General features: G+C 47.0%; 1 pseudogene; it reads right to left on the reverse strand.

The window, feature by feature from the left end:
* Positions 1–12,043, reverse strand: part of LOC141171890 (uncharacterized) — an 853,981-nt pseudogene that overhangs the window by 510,920 nt on the left and 331,018 nt on the right.

The following is a 12,043-nucleotide window of genomic DNA, read 5'->3' on the forward strand; positions in this document are numbered from 1 at the left end:
CCTGTCAGGTATATATTATTGGAGGCAGGAAAATGTATGGGCTCCTGTCAGGTATATATTATTGGAGGCAGCAGAATCTATGGGCTCCTGTCAGGTATACAGTATATTATTGGAGGTAGGAGAATGTATGGGCTCCTGTCAGGTATATATTATTGGAGGCAGCAGAATGTATGGGCTCCTGTCAGGTATATATTATTGGAGGCAGGAGAATGTATGGGCTCCTGTCAGGTATATATTATTGGAGGCAGGAGAATGTATGGGCTCCTGTCAGGTATATATTATTGGAGGCAGCAGAATGTATCGGCTCCTGTCGGGTATACATTATTGGAGGCAGGAGAATGTATGGGTTCCTGTCAGGTATATATTATTGGAGGCAGCAGAATGTATCGGCTCCTGTCGGCTATACATTATTGGAGGCAGGAGAATGTATTGGCTCCTGTCGGGTATATATTATTGGAGGCAGCAGAATGTATCGGCTCCTGTCGGGTATATATTATTGGAGGCAGCAGAATTTATGGGCTCCTGTCGGGTATATATTATTGGAGGCAGCAGAATGTATGGGCTCCTGTCGGGTATATATTATTGGAGGCAGGAGAATGTATGGGCTCCTGTCGGGTATATATTATTGGAGGCAGGAGAATGTATGGGCTCCTGTCGGGTATATATTATTGGAGGCAGGAGAATCTATGGGCTCCTGTCAGGTATATATTATTGGAGGCAGCAGAATGTATGGGCTCCTGTCAGGTATATATTATTGGAGGCAGCAGAATCTATGGGCTCCTGTCAGGTATACAGTATATTATTGGAGGTAGGAGAATGTATCGGCTCCTGTCAGGTATATATTATTGGAGGTAGGAGAATGTATGGGCTCCTGTCAGATATATATTATTGGAGGCAGCAGAATGTATGGGCTCCTGTCAGGTATATATTATTGGAGGCAGGAGAATGTATGGGCTCCTGTCAGGTATATATTATTGGAGGCAGGAGAATCTATGGGCTCCTTCCAGGTATATATTATTGGAGGCAGGAGAATGTATGGGCTCCTGTCGGGTATATATTATTGGAGGCAGGAGAATGTATGGACTCCTGTCGGGTATATATTATTGGAGGCAGGAGAATGTATGGTCTCCTGTCAGGTATATATTATTGGAGGCAGCAGAATGTATGAGCTCCTGTCAGGTATATATTATTGGAGGCAGCAGAATGTATGGGCTCCTGTCAGGTATATATTATTGGAGGCAGGAGACTGTATGGGCTCCTGTCAGGTATATATTATTGGAGGCAGCAGAATCTATGGGCTCCTGTCAGGTATACAGTATATTATTGGAGGTAGGAGAATGTATGGGCTCCTGTCAGGTATATATTATTGGAGGCAGCAGAATGTATCGGCTCCTGTCGGGTATACATTATTGGAGGCAGGAGAATGTATGGGCTCCTGTCAGGTATATATTATTGGAGGCAGCAGAATGTATGGGCTCCTGTCAGGTATATATTATTGGAGGCAGGAGAATGTATGGGCTCCTGTCAGGTATATATTATTGGAGGCAGCAGAATGTATCGGCTCCTGTCGGGTATACATTATTGGAGGCAGGAGAATGTATTGGCTCCTGTCGGGTATATATTATTGGAGGCAGCAGAATGTATTGGCTCCTGTCGGGTATATATTATTGGAGGCAGCAGAATGTATGGGCTCCTGTCGGGTATATATTATTGGAGGCAGGAGAATGTATGGGCTCCTGTCGGGTATATATTATTGGAGGCAGGAGAATGTATGGGCTCCTGTCGGGTATATATTATTGGAGGCAGGAGAATGTATGGGCTCCTGTCAGGTATATATTATTGGAGGCAGGAGAATGTATGGGCTCCTGTATGGAATATATTATTGGAGGCAGCAGAATGTATGGGCTCCTGTCAGGTATATATTATTGGAGGCAGGAGAATGTATGGGCTCCTGTCAGGTATACAGTTATATGAAAAAGTTTGGGCACCCCTATTAATCTTAAGCTTAATGTTTTATAAAAATTGGTGTTTTTACAATAGCTATTTCAGTTTGATATGTGTAATAACTGTTGGACACAATAATGTTTCTGCCTTGAAATGAGGTTTATTGTACTAACAGAAACTTCATATAGATGTGGACGCCGCACAGCATGGTGAGTGCTAAGAAGGTGAGTAGGAGCGTTTATTGTTTATTTCTGTGTATTGACCAAGAGCGGGGCCATATATCAGGATGGGGGCCCAGGGTGAGGGCCATATACCAGGATGGGGGACATATACCAGGATGAGGGCCATATACCAAGATGAGGGCCATACACCAGGATGGGGAATATATACCAGGATGAGGGCCATATATCAGGATGGGGTCCTGGATGAGGGCCATATACTAGGATGGGGAACATATTTCAGAATGGGCTGTGCATTATACTATACAGAGGACTATAGGCTGTGCATTATACTACATCCATGACTATAGGGTGTGCATTATACTGTATGGTGGATTATTGAGGGTGCATTATACTATATGGAGGAGTATAGGGAGTGCATTATACAATAGGGAGGACTATGGGCTGTGCATTATACTGTATGGAGTACTATGGGGTTCATTACAGTGTATGGAGGAGTATGGGGAGTGCATTATACTATAAGTAGGAGCAAAATACTGTAGGGGGGACTATGGGGCACTATGACTTCTGTGTTCACCCCTGGGGAGTGTAATGCTTTGCTTTTTTTTCTATACAGTAAAGAACAGCACTAGAATGGGGGATATATACTGTATATACCAGTATGGGGCTGTAAGATAAGGGGCCATGATGAGGGACATATATATATATATATATATATATATATATATAATATTTTAGTTTTTTTATTTTATTTTTTTTCCTGGGTGGGGGATGGTCCAAATCTTGCACCAGGCCCATCTGACTTTAGTTACGCCTCTGATCAGAATGTATGGGTTCCTGTTCAGGATATGTTAGTGAGCAAAGATGAGCGAATGTTTCAATGTTCGGGTCAGATTACGATTGTCGAATTTGCAAACATTGACGAACGTCATAGGATTCACATACACAACCCCTTCAAACTGGTCCCAAAGCTGCCAAAACGCATTAAATTAGGGGCAGACACCAGGAAAGTGCCATCAATTGACCCAGAGTACAAGTACTATATTTATTATTATTACAGCGACATTTATTCTGTGGCGCTTTTCATGTGAAAAGGAGTCACTGACTGGTACAAGAGGAGAGAGGACCCTGCCTGCGAGGGCTCACAGTCTACAAGGGATGGGTGAGGATACAGTAGGTGAGGGTAGAGTGGGTCGTGCAGCGGTATGCTGGAGCGAGGGTTACTGCAGGTTGTAAGCTTGTCGGAAGAGGTGGGTCTTCAGCTTCCTTTTCAAGGTTTCCAGGGTAGGTGACAGTCTGATGTGTTGGGGTACAGAGTTACACAGTAGGGGAGAAGTACGGGACAAATCTTGTATGCGATTGTGGCAAGAAGAGATAAGAGGGAAGTAGAGAAGATCTTGGAAGGATGGGCGGTTGCGTGTAGGGAGACTAGGTCACACATGTATGGAGGAGACAGGTTTTCGATGAGTTGGTATGCCAAACTTAGGCTTTTCAACTGGAGTCTCTGGGCAACGGGGAGCCAGCGCAGGGATTGACAGAGAGAGGAGAGAAGCCGGGGAATAGCGGGATGACATGTGGATAAGCCGGCCTGCACAGTTTAGGATTGGAGGGGTGCGAGAGTGGTAGAAGGGAGGCCACAGAGTAGGAGCTTGCAGTAATCGAGGCGGGAGAGGATGAGGTCATGCACTGGTGTTTTTGTATATTCATGGTTGAGGAATGTGTGGATACCGGAGATATTTTGGAGTTGTAGTCGGCAACAAGTGGAAAGGGCTTGGATCTGACGTTTGAAGGACAGATCAGAGTGGGCAGCCATTGACTTTGATGGATAGGTCAGTTGGGGGGGGTGAATGAGATGGTGGAAAGATGATGAATTTGGTTTTAACCATGTAAAGTTTTATAAATCTAGCAGAGAAGAAAGCTGAAATAGCGGACAGACATTGTGGGATTCTGGTTAGTATGGTAGTATGGAGGAGATATCAGGTCCAGAGAGGTAGATCTGTGTGTTATCAACATAGAGGTGATACTAAAAGCCTTGAGACTGTAGGAGGTGTCCCAGGCCGAAGGCGTAGATGGAGAAAAGCAGGGGTCCTAGAACTGAATCTTGGGGGACACCGACAAGAGGTAGAGGTGGTGTGTGAGTGGGAGACACTGAATGTCCGGTCGGTTAGGTATGAAGAGATCCAAGCTAGGGCCAAGTCGGTGATGCAGAGACAGCGGTACGCTTTGTAGATGAGGGCCAGAAAGAATATGTGCTCCAGTGGATGACAAGCGTGGCATCAAGTGGCCTGTGCTCTTCTTCCTCCACCTTAACATCACACACAGTACAGTCCTCAGAGGTGGCACCCCCATTACCCTTGTTTTCCCCCATGTCACAACTCTCCATCTCAAACTGCTCAACTGACTGTGGGGAACTACAAATAGGCGAGTCTGCAGAACTGTGCACACTTTCTATTCCGGGGAATCAGAGGTGTGATACAAAGCTTCACAGACTCAAGAGAAGGGGAAAGCATGTGTAGCAATGCCCAAATTTTTTTTCAGTTGATCCAGGCCCGGACGAAGTAGGATCCGAACAGAATCCAAACCCTCGTCATCAGACATTAACCCCTGGTGGTGGGCATGGATGGGTTGGAGAACGAAACAAATACACACCAGAACATGGAGAACTAAACTAATATACAGCAGGGGTTGGAAAACTAAACTACTAAACAGCTAGGTTTGGAGAACTAAACTACTACACACCAGGGGATGGAGAACTAAACCACTAGACACCAGAAGATGGAGAACCAAACTAATAGACAACAGAGATTGGAGAACTAAACAGCTAAGGTTGGAGAATGAAACAAATGCACACCAGAACATGAAAAACTAAACTACTAGGCAACAGGGGTTGGAAAACTAAACTACTAAACAGCTATGGTTGGAGAGCTAAACTACTACACACCAGGGGATGGAGAACTGGACCACTAGACATCAAGGTGTCACTAGACAGCAAGTGTTGGAATCGTCAAGGCTTGTGGGACAAACCTCTATATCTAACACTTCGTCCGATGCCTGTGCCTCCTCTAGGGCCTCCACCTGCGCCCTCAACCTTTGCCTTAATGAGACACATGTTCCAACAGTGCAGAAAGAATCCCCCCACCTCCGTACTGCGCAGCCATGGTTCACCACAATCAGGCAGTGTTAAAATGAATATGCCTTGGAGATCACAGTCATACAGCTGAAGAGTTGTGGACAGCTCTCCAGCCCGAGTTTGAGCAATGGCTGTCTCCACTGAACCTGGAGCAAGGGAAGGTCGTGTGCAATAAAGGTGCAAACCTGGTGGCGACCCTACACCGGGGCAACCTCACACACCGGGGCAACCTCACACACGTGCCTTGCATGTCTTGCATCCTTTACCTGATGGTACAGCAATTTCTCCGCCACTATCCCGGCCTGGATGCGCTGCTGCAGAAACCTATGGTTGGTGTGTGCTCATTTAAAAATATAAAAACAGTAGGATCTTTAGTATAAAAACCAGACTCGCCAATGTAACCTCTTAATCCTCACAAGCTTCAACACAATGTTCACAAGGTAGACAGCAGCAGTGATCGGTCCCCTAGACAACGAGCAAACTCCTTCATGATGACAGAGGCCACTATCTCCTTAGCTTGCTGCTGGTACTTTTCTGTGGGAATGAGCTGGTCTCCAACCAGTCAGGAATATCCAGTGAATGGCACACCACGGTTTGGTATTAGCAACCAATACCAGAAATGAAGCCACCCACAATTTCCATATCTCAGGAATTTTAGTTGGTAGAATGGCTGCTCAAATATTAGTTTCTCACAAAGGAGCTGAAGACACTGAGTGGCAGTAGGTGCAACTTACTCCAGCATGTTAGACCGAAGATTACGAAAGGGAATATAGCGGGAGATTAATTCAGAGATGTACGGAGGAGAAAGGTTATGGATGGCTTTGTAGGTCAGTGTTAGTAGTTTGAACTGGATAAGCTGGGCAATTGGGAGCCAGTGAATGGATCTTATAGATTGCAATGTTATAGATTGCTGGAGCCAGTCCACAGTAAAAAAGTAGCCATAGAGTGTCCGGGAACCTTGGCCAGGGATGCTTCTCGGCAGGGTTGCACGGGCCCACCAGAGAACCGGAGACTCCCCCGGTGGGCCCTGGCTTCTCCTTCAGGAGAGTTCATAATGCAAACCTTAAAGCTGCTATGGGGCTCTTGAGCAGGGGAGAAAGGTGGGCCCTCAGAATCAAATCCTCTAGTGGGCCCACTGTTCTTCAGTCTGACATTGCTTCTTGGTGACAATTGTATTTCACCACAGCCATATTATTTAGCTTGGTGAAAGGATTGGCATAGAGGGAAACTGAATCTATGCCGGCTGTCATTTCTCCCAGGAAAGTCCTTTAATGCAGCTTCTTCCATAATCAATGACAGCCCGTCCAACATCAGCTCACACTTCTTGGTGGTGCTTCAACACACAAAGATGTTTCTTTGCGCCTTGAATTTCATGACTACAGAGTTGGGCAATGGCCTGATCTAAAATGCGTTTTCAGAAATAGCATGCATAAGCAAAGCCACTGAAGGTTATCATTAAGCGAAACTCATACAGCTTTCCCACAGACTTCCAAGAAAGCCAAGACTTCCCTGTCCTCACTAAGAGGACGACTGTCCATGTTCTCCTCTTCCTCATTATCACCCAATCCGACTTGAGATAAGATGAGGCTGGGCTGTGTAGCATCACCCTGTATAGTTCCTTGCTCTGCCTGCAAGGCCTTGTCTTTGTGAGCTGCGAGCGTTTCAGTAGACAGAGAAGCGGGATGATGATGCTAATTATGGCGTCATCGCCCTCACCATCTTGGTGGAATCCTCAAAGTTTTGGAGACAACACAGATGTCAAACATCCATCCTCACTCATCAGCTGTTATGTGTGGAGGCTGACCTGAATTCCAACGAGTATGTTGAAGCTGGCACTCAACAACTGCCCTCTGCTGCTCACAAATCCTTCCCAACATCTGCAATGTTGATTTCCAACGTATGGTCACATCGCACACCAGTCGGTGAGTTGGAAGCTGCAAACACTGCTGAAGCACTGCCAGGGTGGCGAAAGCTGTAGCTGACTTTCTAAAATGGGCACACGTGCGGCGTTTTCATGAGCAGCTCTGACAGATCTGGGTAATTTTTGAGAAACCGCTGAATCACTAAGTTGAGCACATTTAGTGCTCGCTCAACACTAATGGGTACCCTTGTCTGGAGAACAATATCATCACCAAATAATTAAAAGATGAAATGTAGCCTGCTTTATATACCACAGTACAAAGAAAACCAATTTTGATTATATCATGTGTACTCCTGTGACAATATCTGTACCAAAGAATTAATTTCACTAGATATAGAACTAGTATAATGGGGACCAACACCTACTACAGTGAATCCAGCAAATGAAGACCCAACCAGGAGTGTTCACATTTCAAAAAATTAGGGCCTGACACCAGCGCCGGCTCCAGGTTTTTTTGGGCCCTGGGCGAAAGAGTGTCAGTGGGCCCCTTTAACACGTACCACGATTCATGATGCACAGATACCGCAGAGAAATTATATATTGTAAATTCTACAATAGCTCAGAAACTGGCGAATCGCTCCTACAGGATACTGGCCCCCATATAATGCTCCATACAGAATACTGGCCCCCATATAACGCTCCATGCAGGCTGTGCCCCCACATAATGCTCCATGCATGCTGTACCCCCACATAATGCCTCATGCAGGCTGTTCCCCCACATAATGCCCCATGCAGGATGTCACTTCCCCCCCATATAATGCCCCATGCAGGATGTCACTTCCCCCCTCCCTTATAAGGCCCCATGCAGGTTGTCACACCCCCCTCCCTTATAATGCCTCATGCAGGATGTCACATCCCCCCTCCCTTATAATGCCCCATGCAGGATGTCCCTTGTCCCCCCCACCATATAATGCCCCATGCAGGATGTCACACCCCCCCTCGCTTATAATGCCCCATGCACGATGTCACACACCCCCACTCCACCATTTAATGCACTATGCCCCCATACAATAATAATAAAAAAAAATCCAATACTCACCTTACTTCTCAACTGCTGCCGCTGCTCCGGACTCCAGCGTTGCTGGCATCTTCCCGCTCTGCGCTGTGACGGCTCAGGAGACAGCGCAGTGTTAAGACGTCACCGCGCCCTCTGACCTGAGACGTCACAGTGCAGCAGCCGCGGAAGAGACAGGAGCTGCTGCGGAGGCACGGGGAGAGGTAAGTATTGTGCCGGGTGCTGGAGCCCTGAGCAAGCGGGGGGGGCGCTGACACCGGCACCGCACCACTCACGAGTCCCATAGCGAGCAGGGGTGCGCGACGGCAAGTGGGCCCCCTTGCCTGCTCAGGGCCCCGGGTGCTGAAGCCGGCCCTGCCTGACACCACCATTTCCGTGGCCAACAGATTGGAGATGGTGGAGTTCAGTCTCTTAGCTTTGTCATGTGTAGGAGGAAACAATCTTTTGCTGGCTGCAGCGCTGAGAGAGGGCAGAGTACGGTGGACCGGACAAACAGCTGGACCGTGAGTGAGATGCAGACGGAGATGTTACAATGGATAAGGTTGTGGTGTGCTCTTTCTCGGAGATCGGTCAAAAACAGCAGGCATGTCCTCTTCCATTACAGGTGATGGGCTTTCACTCAGCCTGACTGAAGTGGGTAAAGAACCGGAGGTTCTGCAGTCGGAGACCTGCTTGACAATACTTGGCATGGTAACAAAAGAGGAGGAAGAAGCAGCAGATGCGTTTGATGGGTTGGCTGATGGTTGTTTATTGAAAATCAATTTTAAGTTTAACATGTTTGTGTACCCCTGTGTGGAGATCAATATCTGCACCAAAAAATTAATTTCACTAAAGTTTTTATAATTATATTTATATATTAAAGTTATTATAATAGAGACCAAAACCTCTTCCACTACAGCCAACCCAGCAGATGGAGACTCAATCAGGAGTGCACCATCCTCTCCAGTTGTTCATGTGTCAGACTTGTACTCTGTTGTGCTGGTGCATGAGCTGGTCTAAAAAATGTGTGAAAGGACTCACAGAAATTGCTTCTGCCACTTACACTACTGCTGCGACTAATATTTTTGCGTTGATAAATTGACGTGCCAGGTTGGAAGTGTAGAGCTGCAATGCATTCTGTGTGCCTCATTGCTGTCTTGGGAAAAACCTCTCTTAAGGTTGTGTAAAAACGTGTCTCGATACTCCAATATTCGAGGGTCCTTTTTCAGGGCGGGAAGCATGTGGCAAAATTTACTCTTATAATATGGATCGAACAGAATTACAAGCCAGTAGTCAGCATTATTTAGAATCATAACTATACGGGGATCATGTTGCAGATAGTGCAGCAAGAAGGCACTCATATGTTGGGCTCTTCCAAGAGGTTCAAGCCCATGCTGTGTTGGTGGCTGGGTAATTCTGAAGCTTGTTTCCTCTGTCCCCTCCCACCAAACACGAACAGAGAGGGGGTGATTATCCTCTTCATGTTCTGACTGTTGCTCGCCCCCATCACCTCTTCCATTTCTTCCTCACCTCTTGCACCTTCACTAACAATTTGTCTGGTATCACCAACCCCCCTTCAATCGCAGTGAACCACCCTCCCTTGGCACCCTGAGATGTCCCCCAGTGTATGACGTTAGTAACAGAAGAAAGTATTTTAGTGTGGATGAGGCCTCTATAACATAGCAGATATGCTCTAAACTACATTGCTCAAAAAAATAAAGGGAACACTTAAACAACAGAATAGAACTCCAAATAAATCAAACTTCTGTGAAATCAAACTATCCACTTGAAGCAACACTGATTGACAATCAATTTCACATGCCGTTGTGCAAATGGAATAGACAATAGATGGAAATTATTGGCAATTATCAAGACACACTCAATAAAGGAGTGGTTCTGCAGGTGGGGACCACAGACCACATCTCAGTACCAATGCTTTCTGGCTGATGTTTCGGTCACTTTTGAATGTTGGTTGCGCTTTCACACTCGTGGTAGCATGAGACGGACTCTACAGCCCACAAAAGTTGCTCAAGTAGTGCAGCTCATCCAGGATAGCACATCAATGCGAGCTGTGGCAAGAAGGTTTGCCATGTCTGTCAGCGTAGTGTCCAGAGGCTGGAGGTGATACCAGGAGACAGGCCAGTACACACTAGGAGACGTGGAGGGGGCCGTAGGAGGGCCACAACCCAGCAGCAGAACCGCTACCTCCGCCTTTGTTTTAGGAGGAACAGGAGGCGCACTGCCAGAGCCCTGCAAAATGACCTCCAGCAGGCCACAAATGTGCATGTGTCTGCACAAACGGTTAGAAACCAACTCCATGAAGGTGGTATAAGGTCCCGACATCCACAGATGGGGGCTGTGCTCACAGTCCAACACCGTGCAAGACGTTTGGCATTTGCCACAGAACACCGGATTGGCAAAGTCGCCACTGGCACCCTGTGCTCTTCACAGACGAAAGCAGGTTCACACTGAGCACATGTGACAGACGTGACACAGTCTGGAGACACCGTGGAGAGTGATCTGCTACCTGCAACATCCTTCAGCATGATCGGTTTAGCAATGGTGTGGGGTGGCATTATTTTGGAGGGCCGCACAGCCCTCCATGTGCTCGCCAGAGGTAGCCTGACTGCCATTAGGTACTGAGATGACATCCTCAGACCCCTTGTGAGACCATATGCTGGTGCGGTTGGCCCTGGGTTCCTCCTAATGCAGGACAATGCCAGACCTCATGAGGCTGGAGTGTGTCAGCAGTTCCTGCAAGATGAAGGCATTGAAGCTATGGACTGGCCCGCCCGTTCCCCAGACCTGAATCCGATTGAGCACATCTGAGACATCATGTCTCGCTCCATCCTCCAATGTCACGTTGCACCACAGACTGTCCAGGAGTTGGCAGATGCAGTAGTCGAGGTCTGGGAGGAGATCCCACAGGAGACCATCCGCAACCTCATCAGGAGCATGCCCAGGCATTGTAGGAAGGTCATACAGGCACGTGGAGGCCACACACAATACTGAGCCTCATTTTGATTTGTTTTAAGGACATTACATCAAAGTTGGATCAGCCTGTAGTGTGTTTTTCCACTTTAATTTTGGGGGTGACTCCAAATCCTGGCCTCCATTGGTTAATAAATTTGATTTCCATTGATGATTTTTTGTGTGATTTTGTTGTCAGCACATTCAACTTTGTACAGAACAAAGTATTCAATGAGAATATTTCATTCATTCAGATCTAGGATGTGTTATTTGAGTGCTCCCTTTATTTTTTTGAGCAGTGTATTTCAAACAGACGCACATCTCCGGTTATATTATAGATAACTGCCTTTTTGCTCTGCTATCTGCAGCATGTGGTCGGCGGCACAGCAGGCACTCTCTAGTACCGTCCTCACGTGTGGTCAAGGGCACAGCAGGCACTCTAGTACCGTCCTCACAGTGGTCTGAGGCACGGCAGGCACCATCTAGTACCGTCCTCATGTGTGGTCTAGGGCACAGCCGTCACAATCTAGTAACATCCAGTCCTATGGATGTCGCTGGTCTTCATCCGACACAATCATCCTTCTCTGCTTCATGTGGACTACACATCCAACATCAGCCACGCAGCCTCTGCCATCACGCTCCTGCACAGGCACACTTCTCTGCTCTGTGTGGAGAAAAGGCAGAGAGAAGTGCGCCTACGCAGGAGCGCGATGTAAGACACTTGAAGAAAGAAGGACGGCAATCTCAGGAAGAGGAGGCGCCGGATTAACACTAGGGAAACCCATTGGACGGGACCCACCCTGTAGGCGAGTCTAATATAAGGTGTTTTTTTTCTATGTTATGCAGATCGGCTTGGGGACTTATATACAGCATTCTAGGACATAGAGGTGGTGGTCGTACTTTAT

This window comes from Phyllobates terribilis, unplaced genomic scaffold (genome assembly GCF_046119375.1).
Source record: "Phyllobates terribilis strain yellow unplaced genomic scaffold, ASM4611937v1 Scaffold_12__6_contigs__length_324123572, whole genome shotgun sequence".
Taxonomy (NCBI): Eukaryota; Metazoa; Chordata; class Amphibia; order Anura; family Dendrobatidae; genus Phyllobates; species Phyllobates terribilis.